Raw genomic sequence first — 13,863 nt, forward strand, 5'->3', positions numbered from 1 at the left:
TAGTCCTCCTCCACCTCAGTATTGTGGTAGTCCTCCTTCACCCCAGTATTGTGGTAGTCCTCCTCCACCCCAGTATTGTGGTAGTCCTCCTCCACCCCAGTATTGTGGTAGTCCTCCTCCACCCCAGCATTGTGGCAGTCCCTCCTCCACCCCAGCATTGTGGTAGTCCCTCCTCCACCCCAGCATTGTGGTAGTCCTTCTTCCACCCCAGTATTGTGGTAGTCCTCCTCCACCCCAGTATTGTGGTACTCCTTCTCCACCCCAGTATTGTGGTAGTCCTCCTCCACCCCAGTATTGTGGTAGTCCTCCTCCACCCCAGTATTGTGGTAGTCCTCCTCCACCCCAGTATTGTGGTAGTCCTCCTCCACCCCAGTATTGTGGTAGTCTTCCTCCACCCCAGTATTGTGGTAGTCCTCCTCCACCCCAGTATTGTGGTAGTCCTCCTCCACCCCAGTATTGTGGTAGTCCTCCTCCACCCCAGTATTGTGGTAGTCCTCCTCCACCCCAGCATTGTGGTAGTCCTCCTCCACTCCAGTATTGTGGTAGTCCTCCTCCACCCCAGTATTGTGGAAGTCCTCCTCCACCCCAGCATTGTGGTAGTCCTCCTCCACCCCAGCATTGTGGCAGTCCCTCCTCCACCCCAGCATTGTGGTAGTCCCTCCTCCACCCCAGCATTGTGATAGTCCCTCTTCCACCCCAGTATTGTGGTAGTCCTCCTCCACCCCAGTATTGTGGTAGTCCTCCTCCCCCCCAGTATTGTGGTAGTCCTCCTCCACCCCAGCATTATGGTAGTCCCTCCTCCACCCCAGCATTGTGGTAGTCCTCTTCCACCCCAGTATTGTGGTAGTCCTCCTCCACTCCAGTATTGTGGTAGTCCTCCTCCACCCCAGTATTGTGGAAGTCCTCCTCCACCCCAGCATTGTGGCAGTCCCTCCTCCACCCCAGCATTGTGGTAGTCCCTCCTCCACCCCAGCATTGTGGTAGTCCCTCTTCCACCCCAGTATTGTGGTAGTCCTCCTCCACCCCAGTATTGTGGTAGTCCTCCTCCCCCCCAGTATTGTGGTAGTCCTCCTCCACCCCAGCATTATGGTAGTCCCTCCTCCACCCCAGCATTGTGGTAGTCCTCCTCCACCCCAGCATTGTGGTAGTCCTCCTCCACTCCAGTATTGTGGTAGTCCTCCTCCACCCCAGTATTGTGGAAGTCCTCCTCCACCCCAGCATTGTGGTAGTCCTCCTCCACCCCAGCATTGTGGCAGTCCCTCCTCCACCCCAGCATTGTGGTAGTCCCTCCTCCACCCCAGCATTGTGGTAGTCCCTCTTCCACCCCAGTATTGTGGTAGTCCTCCTCCACCCCAGTATTGTGGTAGTCCTCCTCCCCCCCAGTATTGTGGTAGTCCTCCTCCACCCCAGCATTATGGTAGTCCCTCCTCCACCCCAGCATTGTGGTAGTCCTCCTCCACCCCAGCATTGTGGTAGTCCTCCTCCACTCCAGTATTGTGGTAATCCTCCTCCACCCCAGTATTGTGGTAATCCCTCCTCCACCCCAGTATTGTGGTAGTCTCTCCTCCAACCCAGCATTATAGTGCTCCTTCCTCCACCCCAGCATTGTGGTAGTGCTCTCACCACCCCAGCATTGTGGTAGTGCTCTCTCACCACCCCAGCATTGTGGTAGTGCTCTCATCACCCCAGCATTGTGGTAGTGCTCTCATCACCCCAGCATTGTGGTAGTGCTCTCAGCACCCCAGCATTGTAGTAGTGCTCTCACCACCCCAGCACTGTGGTAGTGCTCTCACCACCACAACATTGTAATAGTGCTCTCACCACCCCAGCATTGTAGTAGTGCTCTCACCACCACAACATTGTGGCAGTGCTCTCACCACCACAACATTGTGGCAGTGCTCTCACCACCACAACATTGTGGTAGTGCTCTCACCACCACAACATTGTGGTAGTGCTCTCACCACCACAACATTGTGGTTGATGGGTCATCCACAACACTCCATCTCATCCTTATCATATTCCTTACCTACTCTCTCTTGCCATCTTTCCTACTTTATTGTTTATTTCATTTCCTTCCCTCTTACCTCACCACTTACCTTGCTACTTACCTGACCACTTACCTGGTCACTTACTGACCACTTACCTGCTTTCTCCCCTGACTACATCTGTCACTTGCATCTTTAGATCCTGCCTGTGTATTTAATTGATTTCCCTTGTACCTGTGTTTGCCATCTACCTGCCTCAGATTACACCTGAAGTTTACCTGGAGAGTGTTCGGGGGTCATCACCCCCGCATCCCGGTCCATGACTGGTAGTCTTTTACTGCTGGTCGCACGCAGTCCAACGTACGAACGTTCACATAACCCGACTGGTCATGAACTGAGTTTAAGAACCTATCTAGTTTCCTCTTGAAGACAGTCAGGGGTCTATTGGCAATTCCCTTATGTATGATGGGTGACTGTTGAGTAGTCGTGTACCCCTTGCAATATACTCCCTGCTTTACATTTGAAGTATATTGTAGAACCTTTTACTTTCGTAGGGAGTGATTTTTATGTGCAGATTAGGGACCATTCCCTCTATTTTTTTCAGATGTAAATTATGATGTATCGTTCTCACCTGCTTTTCGAGAAGCTCAGGTCAAGAGACCTCATAGGGCATTAAGAGGGTCATCACGGCTTGATTTCCCTTGTGTTGAAGGTTCTTATTAACTATTCTATCAATTTTCTTGAGTTTGTGACAGTGATTGTTGTGATCTTTGAGATCATTCACATTAGTTTTCGCTCTACTGAATGGTTAGACTTTGTTTTATACTCCTCAATTTTCTATAACGGATCTACTGAAATTTGTCGTCGTTTAACATTATACTTTTCTCTGCGGCCTACTGGAAGACTTGGTTTATATGCGCTCAGAGATTTACCGTGCGCTCAATGCAAATTCTAGTATAATCTGCAAAGGATGATACTGTGCTATAATTTACGTCTCTGTGTCAAATATGAGGATGAGAAAAAGGATAGGGGCGAGTACTTGGGGAACAGCGCTTTTCATTGTAGCAGCCTGTGAAAAGCGCTGTTTCCTAAGAGCATTAGTCTGTTTACTAATACTCTTTTCATTTTATTTTTATTTATTCCATTTGCACGCATTTTGTGCACTGTTACACCATGATCACATTTGGCTTTCGCAAAGTCTGTGTATATCACAACTACATTCTGTTTGTCCTCTAATGCAGTTGTATGAAATCCAAGTGGTTGGCGATCTTACTTCTTAGGACCCTGTCAAAGATTTATAAGTGGGATATTAGTCCTATTGATCTATAATACTTTGCCGATGCTGCCACCTTTGTGGAGTGGGGCTACATTCGTGTATTTTTAAAGACTGTGGGATAGCCCCAGTGTCTTGGCTCTCCACAGAATATTTAAAGCACGTGATGGGAGTTTTTTACAGTTCTTACACAAAACTCAAATAGCCCGTCACACTGTAACTTGTAAATGATCTAAGTCGGACTGAAACGCCATCAAACTTCTCTCTCCTATGTGCGAGTTATTTGTATATTGTTTCATCACGGTATTGTGTCTTTTTGTTCTTTACAGTTCTTGATGAACATAGAGTTCCAGGAGTCTCGGCCTGGGACAGAGTGCATAGTATCAGGTATAGAATCAGTGGCTTATTCGAAGTCCAGCATTGTTAATGTTATGTCAGAAATTTGTGTGAGAATGTTCTGAGTTGCCTCCTGGGATTATCTGTGTTATTACACAATTTACTACGTTCTTCCATTTTAAATGTCTTAAATTGAAATCACCAAGTAACAAGATATTTGAGGTTGGGGTTAAAAGATTTTCCGGACAGTAATCAATTTTCAGTACTTGTTCCTTGAACTGTTAGGAAGTTGTATCTGGCGGCTGATATACAAGCACAATGACTAGATTTTGGTTCTAAATCTTTATTATTAAAACTTCAACTACATCATTTGTGGTGTTTAGTAACTGTGTGCCAATGAGCGAGTCCTTAACATACAGGTCAACACCATCACCCCCTCCTCCTCCCCCCCTATCCACCATGTTGCCTACTCTCAGGGAATATTAAATAATTTGTTCATTGTCACTAAATCAGGAGTGTGAGATGTATTTGTAATGTTGTCACCAGCATCATAAAGAGTTGTCACCATCCACTAACAAAATACATTTTATCAGTGGACTTCTAGAGGAGTCACATACAATGTTTGCAGCCTTCACAGAGACCCACGCAAAAGATTACTTTGACAGTGAAATGTGGATAACTGGGTACAACCTTTTCAGATGTGACAGAAAGAACAGGAAACAAGGGGGAAGGAGTTTTGGCCTGTATGTCAGAGAGTCGCTCATTTGCACGGAGATACTGAATACCACAAATGATGTAGTTGAAGTTCTAACAATAAAAATTGAGAACCAAAACTTAGTCATTGTGCTTGTATACAAGTCACCAGATGCAACTTCCAAACAGTTCAAGGAACAGCTGTCGAAAATTGACTACTGTCTATAAAATCTTCCAACCCCATCCCCAAACATCTTGCTGCTTGTGATTTCAATCTAAGACATAAAAATGGAAGAATGTAACAAATAATGTAGCAGAAATAACCCCTGGAGGAAGCTCAGATGAAAAGTCACACACACATGAGTTGCTTAATTTCTGCAATAAACACACCCTAAGTCAGCAGATAGTGGAGCCAACAAGACTGGAGAACACACTAGACCTTATTTTCACAAATAATGAGCACCTGGTAAGAAATATAACAATATAAAAAATAACTATTTCTGATCACAGTCTAATCTAAGTCCCGACTTACATGCACAGGAGTCCTGATCAGCAAAGTGCATGCAGCTGTGAGGGTACCTTCACCAAATTCAACTTCAATAACAAGAACATCAACTGGGACCAGGTAAACCATGCCCTAAATGAAACATGTTAGGAAGATATCGTAAATAACATGGATCCTAATCAGTGCCTTAAGAAGATCAGCTTCCTGGTAGCTGAAATATATTCAAGGCATAAACTGGAGAAAGACGCTCTCTCTACAGGAGAAAGCGAAGAATCACTGAGCTCCTCAAGAATGCAAGAAACAAGGAAGGAAGCGTTAGCCAGGGAAGTGGAAAATATTGAGCTTAAGTTAAAGGACTCATACAGGATCCAGGAGAGACAACAGGAGCTAAAAGCAGTTACTAAAACTAAAAGAAATTCGAAATATTTCTTTTCATATGCCAAAAACAAGGCAAAAACCACATCTAGTACAGGGCCCCTGCTCAGACAAGATGTATCTTACACAGATGACAACAAAGAAATGAGTGAGATACTGAAATCTCAATACGACTCTGTGTTTAGCGAGCCACTAATCAGTCTAAAGATAGACAATGCAAATATTTTTTTTCATGAATGAGCCTCAAAACCCTGTTAGTGTACGCCAAATTTCTGACATAACCCTAACTCCACTAGACTTTGAGAAAGCCATCGACGACATGCCCATGTACTCAGCCCCAGGCCCAGACTCGTGGAACTCTGTTTTCATCAAGAACTGCAAGAAACCCCTCTCGTGGGCTCTAAGTATGCTATGGAGAAGGAGATTTCACAGTCACTAAAAGCAACGGATATAGCCCCACTTCATAAAAGTGGCAGCAAAGCAATAGCTAAGAACTATAGACCAATAGCACTAACGTCCCACATCATAAAAATCTTTGAAAGAGTTCTAAGAAGCAGGATTGCAAACTACTTGGATTCCCAACAGTTGCACAATCCAGGGCAACATGGGTTCAGAGCAGGTCGCTCCTGCCTCTCGCAACTGCTGGATCACTATGATATAATCTTGGATGCACTGGAAAACAAACAGAATGCAGATGTAGTATATATAGATTTGCTAAAACTTTTGATAAGTGCGATCATGGTGTAATAGCACACAAAATGCGTGCTAAAGGTATAACTGGAAAACTGGGCAGATATATCAACTTTCTAACCAATCGAACACAAAGAGTAGTGACAAGCGGAATTAAATCGGAAGGTGCCATAGTGAAGAGCTCTGATCCACAAGGCGCAGTACTCGCCCCTATCCTGTTCCTCTTCCTCATATTAGACATACTAGGATCTGCATGAGAGTGTCATCCATTGAGGATACGGCAAATCTCCAAGATGATATAAACCAAGTTTTCCAGTTGGCAACGGAGAACAATATGATGTTCAATGAAGACAAATTCCAACTACTCCGATATGGAAAACTGGAGGAGATAATAACTAGGACTGAGTATACTACAACCTCGAATCACACACTAGAACGGGAAAGTAATGTGAAGGACCTGGGAGTGGTAATGTCTGAGGATCTCACCTTCAATGATCATAACAGTGCCACTATCACATCTACAAGGAAAATAATAGGATGGATAATGAGAACATTCAAGACAAGAGATGTTAAGCCAATTGTTGCGCCCCTTGTATGGGACCCAATGTTGTATTTAAATACTGTATGTGTGTAATGTAACTCTCACTTAATATTATATCACGAATATCTTCACTAAAATGAAGATGCTTGGCTCTATATTATTATGTCTCATCAGTTATCATTATTATTATTATTATTATTATTATTATTATTATTATTATTATTATTATTATTGTTATTATTATTATTATTGCTATTATTATTAGCTATGTAAATAGGTAGGATGTGTTTCTTTTGTTAAATGAGGAGAACAAACTACTGAGGGTGGGAAACAATCATGCCAACTACTGTTAGTTGGTTTAGGGTCTAGCTCACTGCTGACTGAGTCACGTGATCCGACCTGATGTTAAGTTAGATTCAGGGAGTCTTGTCCAGCCCTAAGCACAGTAAACATATCTCTCTCTCTCCTCTGGTTGTCTGGTAAAGTTTCAAGTTTCTTCAAGAAACGGTGCCGTTGGTGACTCCTGGTTAACTCTGTATTGGTGGCAAGACAGTTATTAATAGACTTGGTCATTTGCGCTGTCTCTTAAGGTGTATGTCTTTCAGACACTCTTAAGTATGTCTATTTCCTAAATTATAGAACATAGATCTTATTTTTGAGTACAACTACGCTAAGACATAGATTGTAATAATCTGTGTTGAGTCTAGATTCGGTATTCTATAGAAAGACCCACAGTTACTGTCACTACTTTCATTTCATTGATCCTGACAATAGAAGTAATAGTGTTATGCAAACTCTTAATTTGAGTTTGAGATTTAGGACCATTGTTTGACTATATCATAAGATCCGTCCTTATGTGGATAATGTCTTACTTCCACTGAAATTATTATGTATTTATAACTTCTTTGTAAATTCATGACTTAAGAGTTACCTTAAAGTAAGATATTTACGAAGACAATCGTAAATCTTGTACCTTCAGTAATAAGGTACCTTGAGTACTTTTGAATATAAATTAATAAGAGAAAAAGAAAGTATTGTGTCTTAAATACTGAAATATTAAGATCGTTAATTTTATATTTGTTGGATTCTTATTTCCTAGCTGAAATTAAACCTTTATCACTAAACTGATTTTCTAAAATGATAACTAGACTAGACATTGTTCCAATATCTTGTTACAAGATTGGGTGATCTTAATTACAGGTCAGAATAATTTACTAGCTGTACAAAAAACCCTTAATCGTAACACCAATGATGATCCTTCTTAAATCACTTGTTCTCTCTAGGCTGAAATACTGCAGTACATTAACATCTCCATTCAAGGCAGGTGAAATCGCAGATCTAGAGAATGTACAGAGAACCTTTACTGCATATATCAATTCCATCAAACACCTTAACTACTGGGAACGCTTGGAAGCACTTGACTTGTACTCGCTGGAGCGCAGGCGAGAGAGATATAACATCATAATGTACACCTGGAAAATCCTAGACCTAGAGAGACTGGTCCCTAATCTGCACGCGCAAATCACTCCCTACGAAAGCAAAAGATTTGGCAGACGATGCAACATACCCCCAGTGAAAACTAAGTGCACCATTAATACAATAAGAGAAAACACCAAAGGCGTCCAGGGCTCAAGACTGTTCAACAGCCTCCCACCAGCCATAAGGAGAAATACCAATAGACCCCTGCTGTCTTCAACAGGGAGCTGGACAGATACCTAAAGTCAGTGCCGGATCAGCCGGGCTGTGGTTCGTACGTTGGACTAGGTGCGGCCAGCAGTAACAGCCGAGAAGAGATACATAGTCCTCCCCACCAACTCCATTGCCAAACACGTTTCCAACATCTTTTCCAATACCTCATTTCAAGTATCTACCTCCACAACCACGACCATCAAGGACATTACCAGTGATAGACAGGACAAGCTTCCACCCTCTGCAGGGGTATACATAATCCCTTGTAATGACTGCAACAAGTTATACGTGGGCGAAACATCAAGGGACCTCCAAACACGTATTTCAGAACACCAATACGCAAGCAGGTCTGACGACACCAGGAATGCCTGCGTACAACACCGTAATTCACACAACCACTTGATAAACTACAGAAACTCAAGACTTATCGCCACAGAAGACAACACTCAATACCGAAGAATCCTGGAATCATCACTTATTTCTATATCCGACAACTTCAACCAGAATAGTGGCTTCTATAACATAGCTGAACCACTTGCCAAGAAACTTCTTCATCGCTATCCCACATAAGAACACTGTAGAAGGTCTGCTCACAAACTTATCCAATCTCCTTTCCAAGCTACCCAAGTTTTTAGACTCTATAACCCCACTCGGTACATCATCAGATGCAGCATTCTCCACCTGACCTCAGCATTCTGAACTGGACTATAAATACTCGCGTTCCTTCCACCCCAGGTAGTTCTGTTTGTGACTTGAAAAAGCCCACTGTGTGGGCGAAACGTAGTCAATAAAGGATCACATTATACTGCATATGTGTTTATATTTCCAGTAACAGCCTAGTTGATCTGGCCCTAATCCACCGGGAGGCCTAGTAGTGGACCGAGCCGCGGGAGCGTTGATCCCCGGAATACTCTCCAGGTAGTCCAGGTAGGTAGACCAGCAATGGAATATGATGTCGCTAGCAGCATAATGTAATGTTACCAGCAACATAACGTGTTGTCACAATTAACATAATGTGATGTCACCAGCTTCATAAATTGTTGTCACCAGCAACTTTCTTGTGTCTCTCCTGTTCTCTCACTCTCTTGGTACACGTCTCTTCTTGTTACTCTCTTGCTCTCCTGTGTGACCGTGCACACAAACACTTACTCTGAGTAACTGATCGCTGTACTTTTGAGCGATGCTGTCATATGATGATCTACTCAATGAAGCTTTTTGTTGTCCCGTAGCTCGAGTGCTAGCGCACTGAGGTAACACACTGAGGTCCGTGGTTCGATTCCCGGTATGGGTGGAAACATTAGGACGTGTTTCCTTAAGACACCCGCTATGTTCATTCTTCTTCTTGATTCGCCGGTACTCTCCCGGCCCGGGTCTTTTCCAGATGGTGACCCGGCCTTGGCTCTCTGTCTTGGGAGTGTCTGAGACCTATGTCTGCCATAGGAGGTGGTACAAGTACCTCCTCATCTTCTGGGACAAACTGTCCCCAGGCCTAGCCCCATTCCCCGTCCTCACACCCCTCAAGGAAGGTTCCTTGATGTTGGTGAGGGGCTCTTGATTTAGGGAATTGGATCTATGCTCCAGTTCCCCGAATTAAGCCTGAATGCCTTCCACATCCCCCCCAGGCGCTGTATAATCCTCCGGGTTTAGCGCTTCCCCCTTGATTGTAATAATAATAAATCCCCGTCCTCACGGGTCTTGTAAGAAGCTAGGCGTCTAGTCTGCCATCTTCCCAGCCCTAGGGAAGCTCGTAGGAATGGCAGTCTTGTGAACTGCAGGTGGTAGCAAGCTCTGGCCATGTCCATGTTCACCTAGCAGTAAAATAGGTACCTAGGTGTTAATGGACTGGTGTGGGTCGCATCCTGGGGACAAAATTGACCTAATTTGGCCGAAATGTTCTGCATAACAAGCGGCTTTATATGCAGTAGTATGTCACTGATGTCAGCTAGGACTGTATGCCTTGTACATGTACTTGTAGAAATATAGGTTATTATTATTATTATTATTATTATTATTATTATTATTATTATTAGGACCGGACCCTTCAGCTGGCTTCCGTGTCTCTCCATAAAACATAAAGGTCACATCATGTGATGTACCGCAAGGTTTTCCACCCTACAAAACAAAGGCACATCAAGGTTTTTAAGTGTTGTATACAAAACATTCGTTTTTTTTTTACTGGGCTTAAGGACAAACATGTTGTGTCAATACCATATATTACATTGCCAAAAATTATATGAACAATCAGCTCAGTTGTAAAGCTCCTATTTAAAGTGCATTTTTTGTAAATACAGTCGATAAAGTGCATAAAAATTTAACAGCATGTGAGAGGAGCCTCATAATACACTTTTTAGTTTCATTTGCAAAAATCTCACTATGTAGAGGAGCTTTATAAAAGAGTCTGCTACTTACACTGTTTTTGAAAAATAAAAGTTTGTTTGACTTACGTGCAGATTTACCCTCGGATAACTTAGTGAAGACGATGTGAATTCCAGTGAACTCGCTGCTCTGCTGGGATGCTGCCAAGGTTAATTGAATTTTGTATTTTGTCACCTTTATTTCTGTCGTGCCGATTCAGTAGGACTTGAGATTTTGGCTTAAATAGCAACGCTCTTCTTGCTGAATAGGGCAAGCGAAAATTTGTGTATGCTATAATTTCGCAAAAAATCATTCTGAATCTAACGAAAAAATATATTTCATTGTGTTTGTTTATTAAATTATTGTAAACTTATATAAAATATATTTAGTTGGATTAGGCTAAATTAAATTGCGTTTGTTATAATAAGGTTAGGTAAGTTTCCTAAGGTTCTTTTGGTACAATTTCATTAATTTTTATATTAACATAAATGAAAAAAATATATCTTTAAATGTACAAGAGAAAATTTTAGAAAGGATTTAATTTTAAATGAGTTCTTGGAAAATGACCAGTTTTACCTATTCGCCACGAAATATACGTACATTATATGTATCAAACAGTTATATAAACTTTCAAGTGTTACTTTCTTATTTGCAAAACAATAATAAAAGTTTCCTTTATTTTAACATGTTAAAAGTTTAGAAGCAAAATTGTAAAGCAGGGGGGAAAATCTCTCCCGAAATCTGTAGTTTAATAGTCAGACAATTTCTTCCCCTGCTTGAAGTACTGAGAGCGGCAGTTAACTTAGTTTATGAGAGTCCTGGGACCACAGCCAGGACCAGCCAGGGAACAAGACACGGGGACCACAGTCAGGACCAGCCAGGGAACAAGACACGGGGACCACAGCCAGGACCAGCCAGGGAGCAAGACACGGGGACCACAGCCAGGACCAGCCAGAGAACAAGACACGGGGACCACAGCCAGGACCAGCCAGGGAACAAAACACGGGGACCACAGCCAGGACCAGTCAGGGAACAAGACACAGGGACCACAACCAGGACCAGCCAGGAAACAAGACACGGGAACCACAGCCAGGACCAGCCAGGAAACAAGACACGGGGACCACAGTCAGGACCAGCCAGGGAACAAGACACGGGGACCACAGCCAGGACCAGCCAGGGAACAAGACACGGGGACCACAGCCAGGACCAGCCAGGGAACAAGACACGGGGACCACAGCCAGGGAACAAGACACGAGAATCACAACCAGGACCAGCCAGGGAACAAAACACGGGGACCACAACCAGGACCAACCAGGGAACAAGACACGGGGACCACAACCAGGAAAGGCCAGGGAACAAGACACGGGGACCACAACCAGGACCAACCAGGGAGCAAAACACATGGACAGAGGAAACGTGAGGGTGGAAGAGAGAGAGAGAGAGCAAAGTAGAGAGGCAGATGGAGGAGCAGGGTAGAAAAAGAGGGGGCAGGGTAGGGAGGGAGGAAGGGAATTAGGAAGGAAGGAAGCCTGGAAACGAGGGAGAGGTGGAAGAGCGAGTAGAGTGAAAGAAGGAAGAAACCTGGAAAGGAAAGAGAGGAAGGTGAGGAGGGAAAGGGAGAGAGAGAGAGTAGGGTAAGGGGTGCGCCAGCCAGAGAGAGAGAGAGAGGAGGTGGTAGAGGCAGGTGAGGAAGAGATACGTAATATGCAGGCCAGGTTACTGCAGTATAATGTGAAAGTTGAGTGAGGCAGCCTGGTGTCCTTCCCACGCCCCCTCACACACACCCACACACACACCCCACATACGAGGCCAGGAGCTGTGACTCGACCCCTGCAACCACAGTACACACACACTCTCTCTCTCTCTCTCTCTCTCTCTCTCTCGTAAAAACTTCTGTAGTATCCAGTGCTCTACCCACTGGAAACTTTAGAAAACTACACGGTAAACTGTACTGTTTACTGAAGACGGACATCAGAAGCGTTGCTCTGCCCCTGTAGCTGCAAATGAGCTGTCACAGTGAGGTAATCATGAATGGGTAATAACAAATAGAGAATCACAAATAGATAACTATACACAAACATTTTTGAAATTCTTCAAAATACGAGATTTCTCTCAAAATAACAACGTGGATTCAGATATGGACGGCCATGCCTGACATTTTAAATACATTTGATTGATTAACAAAGGTCAGACAGGGAAGAGAAGGAAGGGTGGATTGTCTATTCCTAGACTGCAATAATATAAGAAGGTACTTAATTCTGTCTGACATGTAAAGCTACTTAGTAAATTAGATAAGTAAGTTGAAGTAAAAGGAACATTATCAACATGAATGTGATGAATGGTTTTGAAAACCGAAAAGTTGAAGATTGAGACACTTATGCAACATATGGGAGTCTTTATTGAGGAAACGTTTCGCCACACAGTGGCTTCATCAGTCCAATACAAAACAGAAAGATGTAAGGAGAGGAGGAGTTTGAGGTAATCAGTCCCTCAGCCTGGAGTCGATGTGTTCAGTCCATCAGTCTTGTAGAATGTACAGCATGTGGCCGTAGACGTGGTCATACAGTGCCTGGGGACTGGGAGACAATCAGGTTTAATCCAAGGAAGGGAAGAATAGCTCTAGTTTCTTCAATTAGAAACCTTACAACAGCATCGTGGCCTCACCTATGAATGATTAAAAAAGACATTAAAATGCATTTCTTCACAGATACAATCAAGTTTACCAGGCACCACACAACACAGATATAGTGAAGCTTACCAGGCACTATACAACACAGATACAGTCAAGTTTACCAGACACTATACAACACAGATACAGTCAAGTTTACCAGACACTATACAACACAGATACAGTCAAGTTTACCAGACACTATACAACACAGATACAGTCAAGTTTACCAGACACTATACAACACAGATACAGTCAAGTTTACCAGGCACTATACAACACATACAGTCAAGTTTACCAGACACTATACAACACAGATACAGTCAAGTTTACCAGACACTATACAACACAGATACAGTCAAGTTTACCAGGCACTATACAACACAGATACAGTCAAGTTTACCAGGCACTATACAGCACAGATACAGTCAAGTTTACCAGACACTATACAACACAAATACAGTGAAGTTTACCAGGCACTATACAACACAGATACAGTGAAGTTTACCAGGCACTATACAACACAAATACAGTGAAGTTTACCAGGCACCATACAACACAGATACAGTGAAGTTTACCAGGCACTATACAACACAAATACAGTGAAGTTTACCAGGCACTATACAACACAGATACAGTGAAGTTTACCAGGCACTATACAACACAAATACAGTGAAGTTTACCAGGCACTATACAACACAGATACAGTGAAGTTTACCAGGCACTATACAACACAAATACAGTGAAGTTTAC

At 43.2% G+C, this 13,863-nt stretch overlaps 1 long non-coding RNA gene across 1 annotated transcript in view; it reads right to left on the reverse strand.

Annotated features, from left to right (window-relative positions):
* Positions 1 to 12,823: 12,823 nt before the first annotated feature.
* Positions 12,824 to 13,863, reverse strand: part of LOC138854212 (uncharacterized) — an 88,520-nt gene continuing 87,480 nt past the window's right edge. The window contains exon 3 of the long non-coding RNA XR_011393434.1: positions 12,824 to 13,018. This is a non-coding gene — a long non-coding RNA (uncharacterized lncRNA). The remainder of the gene's footprint in view (positions 13,019 to 13,863) is intronic.

Source organism: Cherax quadricarinatus, chromosome 52, assembly GCF_038502225.1.
Source record: "Cherax quadricarinatus isolate ZL_2023a chromosome 52, ASM3850222v1, whole genome shotgun sequence".
NCBI classification, from domain to species: domain Eukaryota; kingdom Metazoa; phylum Arthropoda; class Malacostraca; order Decapoda; family Parastacidae; genus Cherax; species Cherax quadricarinatus.